Below are 14463 nucleotides of genomic sequence, written 5' to 3'. Positions count from 1 at the left end.
AATAGGAAGTATGCAATTACTCGGGGGCCATAAAGCCTCACACAAAATGAGGGCCTTTTAAAAATACATTTGATGTTTAAGGTGATTCAGCAGCAAGAGCGATTAGTGGGCCATGTAAATCAGGACTAGGAAACTTTATTAAAATTGGATTTTTAACCTGATCACCATTTCCCCTGCTTCTAAAGAATCCCATCGGACTCCTTAATATTCACATTATTAACTTGAAGTATTCAGATTGCTATTATGAGAGTATAGGGTGCCCTAGCTTAATATACATGGGATACCCGCATCCTCTTATTGATTGTGGGGATGGAGAATGCTCTATTGTGGGAGGGAGGATACAGGTAAAATTAATCTGGCTACTTTAACAATCTCAAGAATTCTGTTCATAATTTTTTTGCTTTTATTTTTTCTCTATCTCAACCATCAAAAAAGAAAAAAAAAGATACTATGAAAATAATAGTAATTAGTTTCCATTTTACATATGGGGAAAGTGAGGCAGAGAGCATTTCAGTGACTTGTTCAGGGTCATACAGCTAATTAATATCTGGAACCAGATTTCACCTCATGTCTTCCCTGATTCCAGATCCAACACTCTATCAATTGTGCCACCTAGCTGCCTAACCCTGGCATGGAGAAAAGGGCTGGACCACGTGAGTGAAATCACACTCGATTAGAAGCAAGTAAAGCCGGCTCACTTCTTTATGACTCAGTTCTCTTCATCTGTAAGATGTGGGAGTTGGACCAGGTATCAATTAAGGTCCCTTGCAGGAGTCTGATTCCCTGAGCTTCCGACATGAATACGAATCGACAGCTTGGGCATTTACAGCTGCAAAGTGCCTCATCCTTTGCTTTATTTCACCCAGGAAATGGGCAATGCAGAGTCTCCAGTTGCTTTAATTGTTAAACCACTTAGAGGCTGCACTCTGCCCCTTTCCTGATCATTACCTCTTCTTTCATTGTTCCTTCGTTGTTGCATGTGTTTGCCTTGATCGAGCTTGAAGTGCTCTCTCTAGTACCGAGGAGCTTTGGGACCATTAACCAATGAAACCAATATTTATTTAGAGCTTCTGTTATGATCCAAGTACTGTGCTGGGCACCGGGGAGGCAGATGTGGGGGGAGAGGAGATAAAAATGAAATACCCCTTGTCTTCAAAGAGTTTGCATTCTATCTAGGGAAGCAAGTCGACTTTCCAAACCTCAATTTCTTTTTTTTTTTTTTTTTTCTGTGAAACAGGCTGAGTATACTGCTTATTTCTCAAGATGGTTATTAGTGAAAAGAGTCTATAAATGGTTAATTGTCATAAAATAGAAACGGTGACTAAGGGTGGCAATGTAGGGACTTCCTTTACCAATATAAGTGCCAGTGACTCGATGAGTTCATAAATCAGGAGTTTTAACCCAGGGTCTCTGACTTACTTTGTTGAAAATATTTTGATGACTATACTTCAATGTAATTGCTATTGTTCATTTTAGGTATTTGAGAACACGATTCTGAGAAATCCATTGAGATTTTAGGAAACATCTCCGGGGGGGTCCATCACACACAAATGTTAAGGATCCAGTCAGAGATGATCCTTGAGAGATACTGGAGTACAGTATTTTATCCCCTTCAGTCAACAGGATAATAAGCCTCTTTAACCTTAGCTAGGCTGGTTGTGGGAAGACAACCTACTGTCCATCATGAGGTTCATGGACCGGGCTAACACCTGACTTCCAAAGCTTATGTTCTACCTAGTGTCATTGCCTTCAACAATCCAGAGTCATCTGGATACCTTTTAAGGTCTTAATGATAGAAATTTGGTGGATAGTGTGCAAAATTTAAGCTACGATCATAACTTCTTATTCAACTAAAGACACATGGAGATAGGGATCAAAACTTTTATGCCTACAGTCCTAATTTATATCCTGCAGGACTGAGCACCCAGTAAACTCTCAAGAAATACTTAAAATCCTTGAATGTCTAATCTGAAAATGATCATTTTCGGTTTCATCTAATCCTCTGATTTTACTGTTGGGAAAAATCAAGGCTCAGAGTGGTCAAATAACTTCCCTTAAATCACAAGGATAATGATAGGGTACCCAAAGGGTTGAATCTAGTTCTTGATTCTTAGTTCGGTGCTCAACTGTTGATTAATTTGAGTAATTGATAAATAGAGTTAATATCATCATTACTTTTTTTTTTTCAAGAATTATACTTTGCTTAAAAAATAAAACAGCGGAGAATTAGCAGTATGGATGAAAAGCTGCCCCGGGGACTGCATATATGACTGTCCTGCCTAATATAATAGTTGACGAGTCACTTAGCTATGTCATAACCCTGGCTGTGAAAGTAGAGGCAATATTTATCCTTCCATGTTTCACATGTAAATTGTAAGGACAAGATCACATACTAATATGAAAGCTCTTTGAGACTTTTAGGACAGAGTTCCCAAAACCCTAATGTATTAATGGACTCATTTCTTCTTGAATTTGTCAAGCATGTCAGTTCAACCTTGCAAGGTGGTTCTGAGACCCAAGGGCCACACGGGTGGGTCACCACCATATATACAACTCGTCCCACATAACCCCAGGTGCCTGAACTCTGAGCTTCTCACAATGATGGGAGGAATCAAATTTCTTTCTAAAGTCAATGGAAATGGAATACCAGAGGTTTTCAAAATGGAACTTTCAAGTGATTTTTAAATTTGCATTTTCTACTTAGAATCATCTGCCAACATTTAGCCCGGAGAAAAGAATTAGCTGTGGTCATGGAAATCCCTAATAGCTTATGATGTCAAAATCCTGAAGCTTCAGCTGTAGCAGCATCACATTCTCAGCCTTCTCCGGCAACATGGAAACACCGGCCTTTTACTGGCCAGGGAATTCGATGCCGGCCTATTGATTTGAACCGGTTAAGACTGAGTTTCTCCCTGAAATATCTCGACAAATGGAGCATCTTTACTGTTCTTTGAAAAAGGTAGATGAAGAATTCCAGATAAATGAGGTTTGGAAAATTATTGGAATTAAGAGCTAGAAAGGTCAGTTCCTCATTTTATAGGTGAGGAAACAGAACAGGTGAGATGAGACTGCTGGGCCAAGGTGTGGAAATGCAAAGGCCTGATGGTCATGTTGCCCAATACGAGGAAACCTGGGCCCAAAGAGCTCCGGTGACTCATCCACTCACATTGCTCAGAATCAGAAACTAGAGAATGTGGACCCGGTTTCTGGATCCCACACGGATCTGCCGGAGCTCTCCCAATGGCTACTTATCTGAATGTCTGACCCGCCTACTTAGACCCCCTTCTATGGTCTCAAACATGCATCTACATGTTCATTTACCTCCACATGCAGGCCTGTACATGACCCCGTGTGGATCAGGTGGGTTGGTTCCTGCAGAGGCTGTTCGCATGGACCTGTGGGAACAGAACCGCTTGCCCCCTTCCCGGAGAGTGGGCTCTGAAATAACGAGGGCCATGATGATGATGCCGGTGACAGGTGCCCGGGAGGCGGCTCGCCCAGGGCTCGCACTCGGCACTTCACTAAATCTCAAGTTTACCGAGTTAAGCGTGGATTCCCTCCGAGCCCCACCAGAACAGGTTCGTCAGTGGGAAAGGGGAGTTCACACACACACACACACACACACACACACACACACACTGGCTCCCTGAAGCCCAGATTGGGATTCGCACATCAGAGCCAGCCGGCTAAATAAAGCCGGAGCCTGCGGAGTTTTGCAATGGCGACGCACCGGGCGAGCGGGGCGGCGGCAGGGGCGGCTCTGGGGCGCGAGCGCCCCGGACCGAGGCTCCCCGCGGGCCGCAGCGGCCGCTGCCCGCCTCTGCCCTTCTTTCCCCGGGCAGCCCGGGCTGGCGGGGGCTGCCTTTGGATCCTGGGGGCGGCTGGCTGGCTCTGGCCCCAGTTACCTGGAAGGGCGGGGGAGGGGCAAGGTGCGGGCTCCGAGCGGGCTGGGGGAGGGGGGAGGCAGCCGGCCCCGAGTCCTTTAGGTGGGTCAGTGCCCCCAGGAGGCCCGAGCCCGGCACACGGGGAGCGCGCTTCCCCGAAAGCTTGGCCGGCAGCAGCGCCCCTCCCGCGCCGATCGCCCCCGGGAAGGGCAGGCAGTGCCCGCCCCCCTCGCTCTCGCCAGCCCCGGCGGAGCGACCCCAGCTCCGCCTCCCCCGGGGGCACTGGCCGGACCCGGGCTTTCTCTTCCCACCGGGAGGGCTGGGGGCGGGGGGCGGGGGGCGCTGAAACCCGAGCGGCCACTGTCAGTGGGCGGGGCGGGCTCGCCCATTGACGTGTGCTGGGGAGGGAGGAGAAGCGAGAAGGAGGGCAGAGGAGAGCGGAGGAGACGGGAGAGTTTGCGGAGCGAACTCGGGCTCGGCTGCGCAGCCGAGGAGCCTGAGCCCCGGCCGCCCGCACCTGAGCCGGCTCGGCAGCAGCGGGCGCTCGCGGTCCTCCTCTTCCCTCCGGGGCTGTCGCCTTCCTCCTCCTCCTCCTCCTCTTGGTCGTCCTCCTCCTTTTCCTCCTCCTCCTCCTCCTCCCCCTTCTCCTCCCCGTGGGACCAGGAGCTGCCAGCCTCCCGCACGCGCTCTCCCGCACCGTGGCAGGAGCACCCGCCGCCTCTCCGAGCCTCCTGCGGCGGCGGACCTCCGGCTGCCCTCCCCTGTCCGCGGGCACCCCCTTCCCCTCCGCCCCGGCATCCCCCACCGGCCTCCGGCCCCGGGCTCTCCCGCAGCCCCCCCGCCCACGCCTCCAGCGCGCCGCCGACCCTCGGGTCCCGGAGGCTTTGGCGACGATCGCCCCTGCCCGCTCCCTTCCTCCGGCCACTTCTCCCCCGAGTTGCGCCGTGCCCCATGGCCCTGGCCGAGGGACGTCTGCGGGACGCCGACGGACTGGGCAGCGCCACTCAGGTGAGTGACCGAGCGGGAGGGCAGCGGCCGGGAGCAGGAGGGCTCGGGGTCCGAGCGCCCCCGATGGGACTTGGCGGGGCCGCGGCCGCGAAAGGGCGGCGAGTGCTCCGGGTCCCCGAGCAGCCCAGGACCGACTTCTCCCTCTTAGCAAGTAACACCCCGGGACGACAGGTGCTTTAGGGCTGGCGCTGGAGCCCGAGAGGGGGAGGAGGAAGAAAGGGAGGCGAGGAGCGGGCTTTGCCCCCCGCCCCGGCCCGGCTTGCCCGGCCTCTCGATGCCCCCGGGGGAAAACGGGCCGGCCCCGGGGACCCGGAGACGCGGCTGCTCCGGTTCGGTTCCCGGGGCTTCCCGGGCTGCCTCCAGCTCTCCAGCATCCGTCCCCGAGCCGTCTCCCCGTAGGAAGGAGCACGTTAGGAGGCAGCGTCGCTGAGCCAGCTGCGATGCTCGGGGATGGCAAAGCGGGGGCCCTGGCCAAAGTCCCTCGGGGGGGGGGGGGACGGGAGGGGCTCAGGTTTTTCCCCTGGAAATTGGGCTGGAGAACGGGAAGGAGGCAGGGCGCTTTCCATCCCGCAGGAGCTGCGTTCGGGCTGTGTGCGGCCAGCCTGCCGGTGCCCCAGATACTACGCATGAAAATATCGGTTACAAACTCCCTCCCCTCCTCCAAAGCTCTGCTTCTTAGTCTGCAAAATCTCCGAGGGGAGCGCTGGGGGGGTGGCAGGACTCGAACCCAGCATGAGGCGCGCGTACACCGGCTCGGGAAAAGCCCGAGCCCAGCCCCCTGCTTTCGGCGGGTGCAAATTCAATTTAAGATCCTGCACTGTTCCCCTCGCCCTTCGAAGTAGCGGTCCCGATTCGCCGGCGCCAAAGGGAGGGGTGGCCCTGGCCACCCCCGCTGCCTGCAGGCGGAGGGCTCTGCCCTTGGCACCTCGCACAGCCCCTGCCCCGGAGCGCCCGGGAACCCGGAGCCGTCTGGGCAGCGGCCAGGTGAGAGGGAGCGGGGGGGGCCCAAGGAAAGGCAGCCAGCTCCCGGGCAGGGATGGCCGTGCCTTCAAGTCCCGCCTGCCGGTTCTGCCTCCCGCTCGCGATCGCCCAGATCCTCCCTCCCCAGGAGCGGAGCATCCCTTTCCCAGCTCTGGCCGAGCTGCGGAGGAGGCCCATCCATCAATTGATAGGATTTAGTCCTCCCCCCCGCCCCCAGCCTTAACTGCAGGTTATTTTAATCCACACCTTGTGTACAGACTCCGGGATTAGAGGGGCTCTGGGGAGATAACCGCAAATCCAGGCAATTCCGCCGCCCGCCCCCCCCCCCCCCCGCCCGCCGGCCCGAGCCGGCTTTTTTTCCAGCTGGAAACATTAGAGAGAAGCGATTTCGAGAGGAGAGGGGCTTCCAGGGCACCCACATCTCGCCCGGAGTCCCACCAACGCCTCAGATCGCGGCAACCCAGATGGGCGGCTTGTGAGACAGCCATTAGATCATTGGACAGTTGCTGCCGATAGAAAGCAAGCTCCCTTTGGGAGAAGGAACTGCTGCTTAATTACCTTGATAGCTTGAGCAGGGGAAGGAGACTCTGCAGGCGCTGGCGGTGGCCAACTCCTCGGGCCTTCGTCGTCTACCTTTCCCTGAATGAAGGCCTGTCCTTGGGAGGTGCAAAAGGGAGCTCTAAGTCAAAGCCTTATTCTAGCGTAAGCAGAAGGAAAAGTTTATTTTAAAAAATATGCCTGGCTTTTCTAGAGGGGACTTGTCATATATGTGCATTATCTTCTTCTCCCCGAATAACCTTTCAGTGTAGAGATGAGCTGCTGCTCGGTTCGGTTCTCACGAAAAACTCCTGTAAGTTGCCTAAATTGCCCCCACTCTTTCAGGCTGAGCTCGTCCAACGTCAATCAGCCCCTAGAAGCCTTTCTTGGTCCCTTCTATTTTGGGGGGTAGCACAGGGTGGCAAGAATCACAGAGGGAAATGAATGATTATCTTACATAAGAATTCTCTAGCACCGAGCAGGGAAACATCAGCCTGGGCATTGTATTTCCCAGCGCTTGCTTAGGGGATCTGACTATTTCAGCTGGGCTTGACATGGATCAATAAATTCATGACTAAGCACCTTTAGCCAAAGCAGTTAATTACAGCCAGTATTAAGAAGTGACAGTCCTTTTGGAAGATGGACTAGGGAACATTTGGCAGGGAAGCATTTCTGTGGAGAGACTGAAGGGAGCATGGATGTGGAATTTTTGCTCCGGAGGCAAGGAAGTGATCCCTTGAGATGGGGGTCTGCAGGGAGGAAGGGAAGATAAAAGGAAGGCAGATGGCTTGTTTTTAAAAAAAAAAATTCTCTCACTTTCGGCAACCAACCAAAAGCTTATTTTATTCCCTGTTGATGGAAACTGAAACTTTGCTTGAAATTTTGCTTGTTTTCAGAAGTCTTCAGGAAACCTTTTGTATTTCTGAATCTACAAAGAGAATAAGGGGCAAGCTTTCCCAATTCTTAAATGAAAAAATGATGGTGACTGGAGGGGTCTGGCCATGAGCAAACTTGGGCAGTTTAACACTTCTGGGCCAAATCTAGGGGCAAAGGAATGGCTGCTTGTTCATTGTTTTTTTTTTTTTGTTTTTTTTTTTTTTGTTTTTTTCTCCTCTATTCACATCTCCAAAGCATTACTTCACATGGAATAGGTTTTTTGCTCTGGTGGAATTGGAGTTTGGAATTTTAGAGGTGCAAGGAGATTGTATCCAGTATCTGATGGAAACGTGTGCTGAGGTTACATTGTTAGGACATTTTGCTTGGCTGGGGGAAGTTGACTGTCCTAGACTACTGAGCAGTAACCCAAGACATGCGGGATTCATGCTTTCTTCTCTCAGAACTAGTACTATGTGGGGTCACAGAACTGGAAGGATCCTTAGTACAAAACAAATGAGAGTTAGAATAAACCTTGTAATACAGAGTATATGAGGAGAGATCCTTTAAGACCAATGAATGGCAACCTCAGAAAAGTAGAAAAGGATGTGGCATGTGGAATCTTAGTTCAGCTCTTCATTATTGCCATTCATGATCCACACGCCCTTTGGCAAATCAGCCTCCTTAGCCCTCAGTTTTCTCATCGATAAAATGAGAAGGTTGGGGTAGATGATGTTTAAAGTCTATTTATTTATTTATTTTTGCTCCAAATCTATGATCCTGTGAATGTTCCTCATAGGATGAGGAAAACAATGGCTCAGGCAACATGCTGAACATAGTGTCAAATAGTAGCAGCACTGGGAACTTTATCCATAAAATGAACTCTATGAGATCCTATGGTCCCCACCTCTTGATTTCTTTCTTGTCTAAGGTCTATTTTTTTCCCTTTGCTCTGTTTCCTTCCTTCCTCCTTACATAGTTGTATTTCTATAATATAAATACAGAAGAGAACTAAGAACAAGAATACTATTCTGATGGGTGGAGTAGTGGCAGGGAACACCCATAAAGCCAGCATAGGTTGTTTATGTACATGGGCTAACTTTAAACATAGTTAATGGTGCGGCGCTTGCCCTACATTTTTCTCCCTACATCCTCTCCTCTTGTCCTGTAATTCCTCCTATGCTCAAAATCTATATTCCAAGTTATTTACGGGTTTTGTTAGCTAACTCCTATGTAAATCACTATATTCCAGATTATTATGCCCAACTTAGTAAAAGTATTCTACTTTAAAGTATCATTTGTGTCTTCCATGTACTTCTCGACCCATATCATTTCAGCCATTTTAACACTGTCTCAATAGATGAAAGTATATACTTAACAATGCAGACTTTTTCCCATCTATCCCATAAAGTGTGAGATTAATATATAGAAAACAATCATTACACTTTCCTATAAAATACACAATTGTTTATTGTTGGTTCCCCTGTCAAAGAGTGAACACTGGGTTGTTGGTCCATGGGTCTGACCTAGTCTTATGACCTTGATTTGTGCACATCTAAATATTAATTGAATAGATTTTAAGATAGTTTTGGCTGATTATGTTTTATTGAAAAGGTCACTACTGTTCAAGAAGCCTGAGCTCCGGTGGTGACCTTCTTCACAAAAAGTTGCATAACCTCGGGCAAATTAGCTAATCGTCAGATATTTCTTGAGTACCCAGACTGTACAAGGGCATCTGGGTGATAGTGGGGAGAGCACAGGGCCAAGTCTGGAAGACTCATCTTTCTGACTTCAAATTTGGCCTAAGATGCTCACTAGCTATGTGATTCTGGGCAAAGTCACTTAGCCCTATTTGCCTCACTTTCTCATCTGTAAAGTGAGCTGGAGTAGGAAATGGCAAACAACTCTAGTATCTTTGCTAAGAAAGCCCCAAATGGGTCACAAAGATTTAGACATGACATCTACAAGAACAGACCGTACAGGGTACTTTCCTAAATTTCCACTCAACAGAGAAAAAAGGGGAAGTTGTCTTTCCCCCAAACCCAACTTTCCCATTTGACTTTTAGAAGTCTCTTACCACAACTCACTCTTGCTAGAAAATACGGTAAGTCAGCTGAATTAAATTGACTAAGCACTAGGGACTGAGGATGGCACGAGGTCGAAAAGGCTTTATTCCAACTTTACTCTTTCACATTTCAAGTACAATCATCATTGTTCAAGTCCTGATGATGTTCTTTCCACTCTCTCACTGAAATCTCTTCCCACCAGTAGAACACTAGTACCGAATGCAATGGGCACCTGCCTTGACCACTGTAATGGTCTCCCCACCGTTCCTCCCAATGTATGTAGCATACCATTACCAAAGCCTTCAGTGCTTTGGAGTTGCTGTTGAACGAAATTTAAGGGAGAGTCTGCCAACTATGCCATAGTAAAATTCCGAATTGGGTCAGAAGAACTGGGCTCAGGTACTTTCTCTGTGGTGCGCTCTAGTTCTGAAGCTTAGGCTATCACTGTGAACTACAAAGTCAGAAGAAAAACAATGGTGAGATTGTTAGCTTAAAGGGCTGTGGCAATAAAAATGGATTGCCACTCAAAGGTTCCATAACGAAAATTAACTTTTTATTATGGGCAAATGGAGACAAAAAGACATATGCAAGAAAAGCAGCTAACAATTCAAGGCTGAGTAGTCGGAACAAAAGGGAAAGAAGGCAGGAGTTCAAAGGCAAGGGAAATTTCTGCAAGGTTGGGAAAAACTACCAGGAAGAAATGTGACTTAAGGGCTGAGTCTTAGAAGCTTGCCAGCCTTTAGCTATATTGAGAAGAAAGGGGAAGAACACTCCAGAAGAGAGCAGAATGAACAAAGCCAGGCATGGGAAAAGTGAACTGTGTATTCCAGGGACAATGAACCACTTAACTTCTCTGTGCTTAGTGATCAAGAAATCAATCAACTCTTATTAAGTGCCTGCTATGTGCCAGGCACTGCACTAAACACTGGAGATACAGAGAAAGGCAGGGGACTTCTCAAAAAAGGCAAAAGACTTCATCTCCGATGGGAGAGAAAGCATTAAATAGATGCTAGATAGACAGACAGACAGGTAGAGCTGTGTACAAACACGCTGTCTGCAGGATGAGCCAATGATTAACAGAGGGAGCACTACCATTAACAATGATCAGAAAAGATATCTCGTAGGAGGAGATGATAAAGGGATGTATTCTAAGCCTGGAGAACTGCCTTTCAGATTGATTTGGAGATGGTGGATCCTCTTCTAGGCACAGCAAGGGGGCCTGAGTTGGTGGAGTAATAGGACCGAAGGGTAAAAGCAAAGAAAGGAGGAGGGGCAGATTGTGAAGGGCCTCGGATGCTGAGTAGGATTTTATATTTAATCCTGGAGGTGATAGGAAGCCCCTGGAGGTGATTAGAAAGGGGAACGACTTGGTCATTAGGAAGAATCATTCACCAGGTGAGAGGCAATAGACTGGATTGGGGAGAAACTTGGAGCCGAAGCTACTGCAACAGTCCCACCCTGAGGTGCTAAGGGTGATGTCACTGGCAGAAAGAAGGAGAAGGGGATGTATGAGAGAGGTTACCCAGGGGGAAAATCTCAGTTCTACTGAAAAAGCTCCCTCTGTCACTGCCTGTCCTGCGCACTTCCCAGGGACTTTGGTGAGACTCCAGGCAGATTAGGAATTTGAAAGCATTTGGAGATGGAGAAAATGCTATACAAATGTTAGGGATTTTAATTATGCAGAAAATAAATGTTTGTCCTGATCCTTTCCCTCTCCCCTTTCCTTCTTCTGTTTATTTGTATCCACTGTCATAGCCTGTACTTTGTTAAGTACTCAGCAAATATTCCATCTCTATTGAATATTGATTGAATTTTGAAGCAGCCTGGGTGCCATGGATTTGGTGCCGGCTGGTGTAGGGATGGCCCGGGTTCGATCCCGGCCTCTGGCTTTTAGTCGTTTGATGACTCTCCGCGAGTCGCTCCGGCTCTCTGCTGCTCAGACAACTGGGCAGGATTCCTCCACTGTCGTGGACCAGCCGGGAGTCGCCTCTGCCCGAGCAACCACAGTCTTTCATTTTCTTCTATCGATTGAAGTAGAGTGTAGGAGGCATCGGCCCGGACTTGGGGTTCTTCTTGTCCTGCTGAGATTCTTAAATGGCCATTTTAAGGGTCTTCCAAAAGTGTCCAGAGTTACTCTGATGACATAAATGGCGGATTATGAGCAACCAAGTACAGGATCAAATAGACATTTTTTCCCTAGTGGAGATGTCATTCTTTGCAAGTAAATGAGTTTTGTTTTTTGGTTTTTTAAATTTGTTTTTATTCTTTTAGGCTGTCAGAATATCTCTCTCGTTTCCTCTCCTTTCATCACCTTTTCCTCTTTCTATTCTCTTCCTTTTTAAAAATTTTAACTATAATTTTATTAACAAAAAAAGTGAAGAACAAAATGAAGATTTTCCCTTTGCCATCAAGGGTGGAGAATTTCTTAAAGTTGCCCAGGGCATTGAGTGGTTAGGTGATGCCGCCTGTTTTTAAATCAGAGACATGAACTTGTTTTCCTGACTCTGAGACCAGTTCTCTATCTAGGCCGCCTTGTGTATCATAGGCTTTTAATCACTGATCGTTGAATTTGGACTTTGACATCAAATGAGGTATAAAGCAGAGAGACACATGCTCTCCTGAGGTGTTTACTACTGTCAAGGTGACATTAGGATCCCCTCCGGCTAGTGAGGCCCATTCACAAGTGACTTTGTAGAAATTGCATCAAGCTCTGAAATTCTGTGAACCCGAGGAAAGGGGGGTGGAAAGGGCTGACCAATCTAAAAAATATTAAAAAGGATAAACAATATGTATCATCCAGGACTCGGGCAGGTGGTCCATGGAGTTAGTCCATCCGTGTACTTGTCTTAGATGAGAACTCTTGCTAGACAATGTGCTGAACCTAGAACTAGGCAGCTGGAGTTTTAGCCGGATTGCATGGCAAACATTCTGTTTTCAATGCTCAAACTGTTCCGCGCCACAACAGTTAGTCTCTTAAAACACCATTCTGTTCCTAGTGATGCTCCATGGCTATAATTCTCAGAGTGCACAAATCACAGAGGAATCAAACCTTCAAGTAGCCCAAGGAGCCATAGAAAGTCATGCAGATGTAAGCGGCCTAGAACAAACTGCCAGCAATGATCATTAGCAAGTGAGAACTGAAAGACATCATCAAGGACATACGTGGCAAGAAAAGGAAGTGAACTTTTCCTTTAAAAAGACAAGCGATGAATAACCATACAGGTAGCCCTAGATATTCAGAGTCCCAGAGAAAATCTACCCATGAAGTTAGAAAGTCTTTTCTGATAGAAAGACAGGCAGGGGAAGTCATGGAAAAGTTGCCATCTGCTTTGGTAGATGGGGAGCCCATAGGCATTAAATCAGAAATCTGTCAAAGTACATTTTCAAATACATTCCTTCTTTGAGGATGGGAGAGTTAGTTAGGAGCAGGTTGGAGCAGAAATGGACCTTAGACATCATGCAGTTCAACTCCTTGAGCTTCCAGGGGAGGTGACTGATGCTCAGAGAGGCAAAAGGCCTTGTCTAAAGCCAACTCAATTCACCATGTATTTATCAAATGTCTAAGATGTTCCAGGAATCATGGCAAGCACTGAGGATAGAAAGACAAAAATAGAAAGAAAAATCCAGATAGCTACTCTCGAGGCACTTGTAATCTGGGGGAGAGAACATGTACACGTCTAAATAACAAAGAACGCTCCCAAAGTCGATACAGTGATTCCCAGTTGGGCTGAGAACTGGGCTGATGGGAGACGGAACTTCTGAGCCGAGCCCTGCGCAGAGCTGGGAATTTGGAGAGCAGGAGGTGGTACATTCGGGGCACGGGGGAACTGGATGGAATGTGGTTCTGCCGGCGTCATCAGGAAAGTCATTAGAACTGAGGATGAGAAGACGGGTCACGTAGCTCTTCAGGGACAGTCAGAGCCACAACCAGAATGTGGATCTCCTGACTTGTGACCTTGGGTTTTCGGTTTTTACTATATTTTAGAGTCCCTGACACCGGGGGCTTGATTCCACCGGGCTGTGTAGAGAAACCTGCACAATAATTCCTCTGCCAGTGGGCTGGGGAAGGAAGTTGTGGATTATCCTCTTGGGCCAGATCAGGTAGGCTCTTCTGAATTCTCTGTTCAAGCTTAAAATATGACACCTTGGAGGCGGACGCTGTATCTCCACACTACAGTTCATGAAGTCAGGCCCAAGAATACTTTGGGGATACCTCCCCCTTCTGCTACACTGCCCCCTTCCAGAAAATCAGAAAACTCATGACCAAACTCAGTGTGTTGTTACCACTTAGCCTTTCATGTAGAAGGTTTATAAAATTCAAAGAAAAAAAATATAGGTTGAAAAAATAGAACTAATAACAGAAATCTTGAAGAATATTCCTCACCAATGGGCAACTGGCTCATCCCCAAATAAATACAGGATCACTCACTTAATGTGGTAGTAGGTTAGGGTCTAAGGAGTTTTGTTTGTTTGTTTTGATGGGTTTGTATTTTGGGCATCATCAATGCCTTTGATCTTTTTATCACTGTCATTTTTTAATAATTAACACCACAACAATGTACACAATTACAAAAATTTCCCTTGGGATGAAGAAAAAAATAAAAGTTAAGCAAAAATCGGCCGAGATGGTCATCGTTCTTGGCGACGTATGACTCTTTCTACCCTAATGGGCTTCAGCCACTCCAAGAGAAAGGTCTCTTCTAGTTTACAAACCCCTCCACAAATGGTGATAGGGTGCTTTGTTATTGTCCCTTGTGTAGTTCTGGGTGCCTACCAGGGGGGCCATTGATACCACTCCCTGGCCTGGGTCCTGATCATGGTTCCTCCAACTTTTCAGGGTAGGCTAGGGTAGGAAGCTTCCTCATCCTGTACTGAGATTCCTTTACCAGGGATGGAGAGGAGGGAGACATGTTGGAAGGTTCACCAGTGAACAGCAGATCTTAACTAATGGACAGTATCAAACCCAATAGAACGCCAAAGTTCACTTTCCAAGACCTGAATTCTCTAGGTAAGGGGCCTGTATTGATCCACTCACTTATACTTCCCAGTTATCATTTTGTATCCCTCTAGAAGGCAAACTTCTTGCATACAGAAGCTACATTTTGGGGTTTATC

The 14463-nt window shown here is 47.9% G+C and overlaps 1 protein-coding gene across 1 annotated transcript in view; it reads left to right on the top strand.

The window, feature by feature from the left end:
* The first annotated feature begins 4699 nt into the window (after window positions 1–4699).
* HS3ST1 (heparan sulfate-glucosamine 3-sulfotransferase 1) overlaps window positions 4700–14463 on the top strand; it is a 40777-nt gene continuing 31013 nt past the window's right edge. The window contains exon 1 of the mRNA XM_003773379.4: window positions 4700–4892. The gene's annotated coding sequence lies outside the window, so the exon portion shown is untranslated. The remainder of the gene's footprint in view (window positions 4893–14463) is intronic.

This window comes from Sarcophilus harrisii, chromosome 6 (assembly GCF_902635505.1).
Source record: "Sarcophilus harrisii chromosome 6, mSarHar1.11, whole genome shotgun sequence".
NCBI classification, from domain to species: Eukaryota; Metazoa; Chordata; class Mammalia; order Dasyuromorphia; family Dasyuridae; genus Sarcophilus; species Sarcophilus harrisii.
Note: the sequence above shows the minus strand (reverse complement) of the source record. Positions and strands in the feature narration are given on the sequence as shown.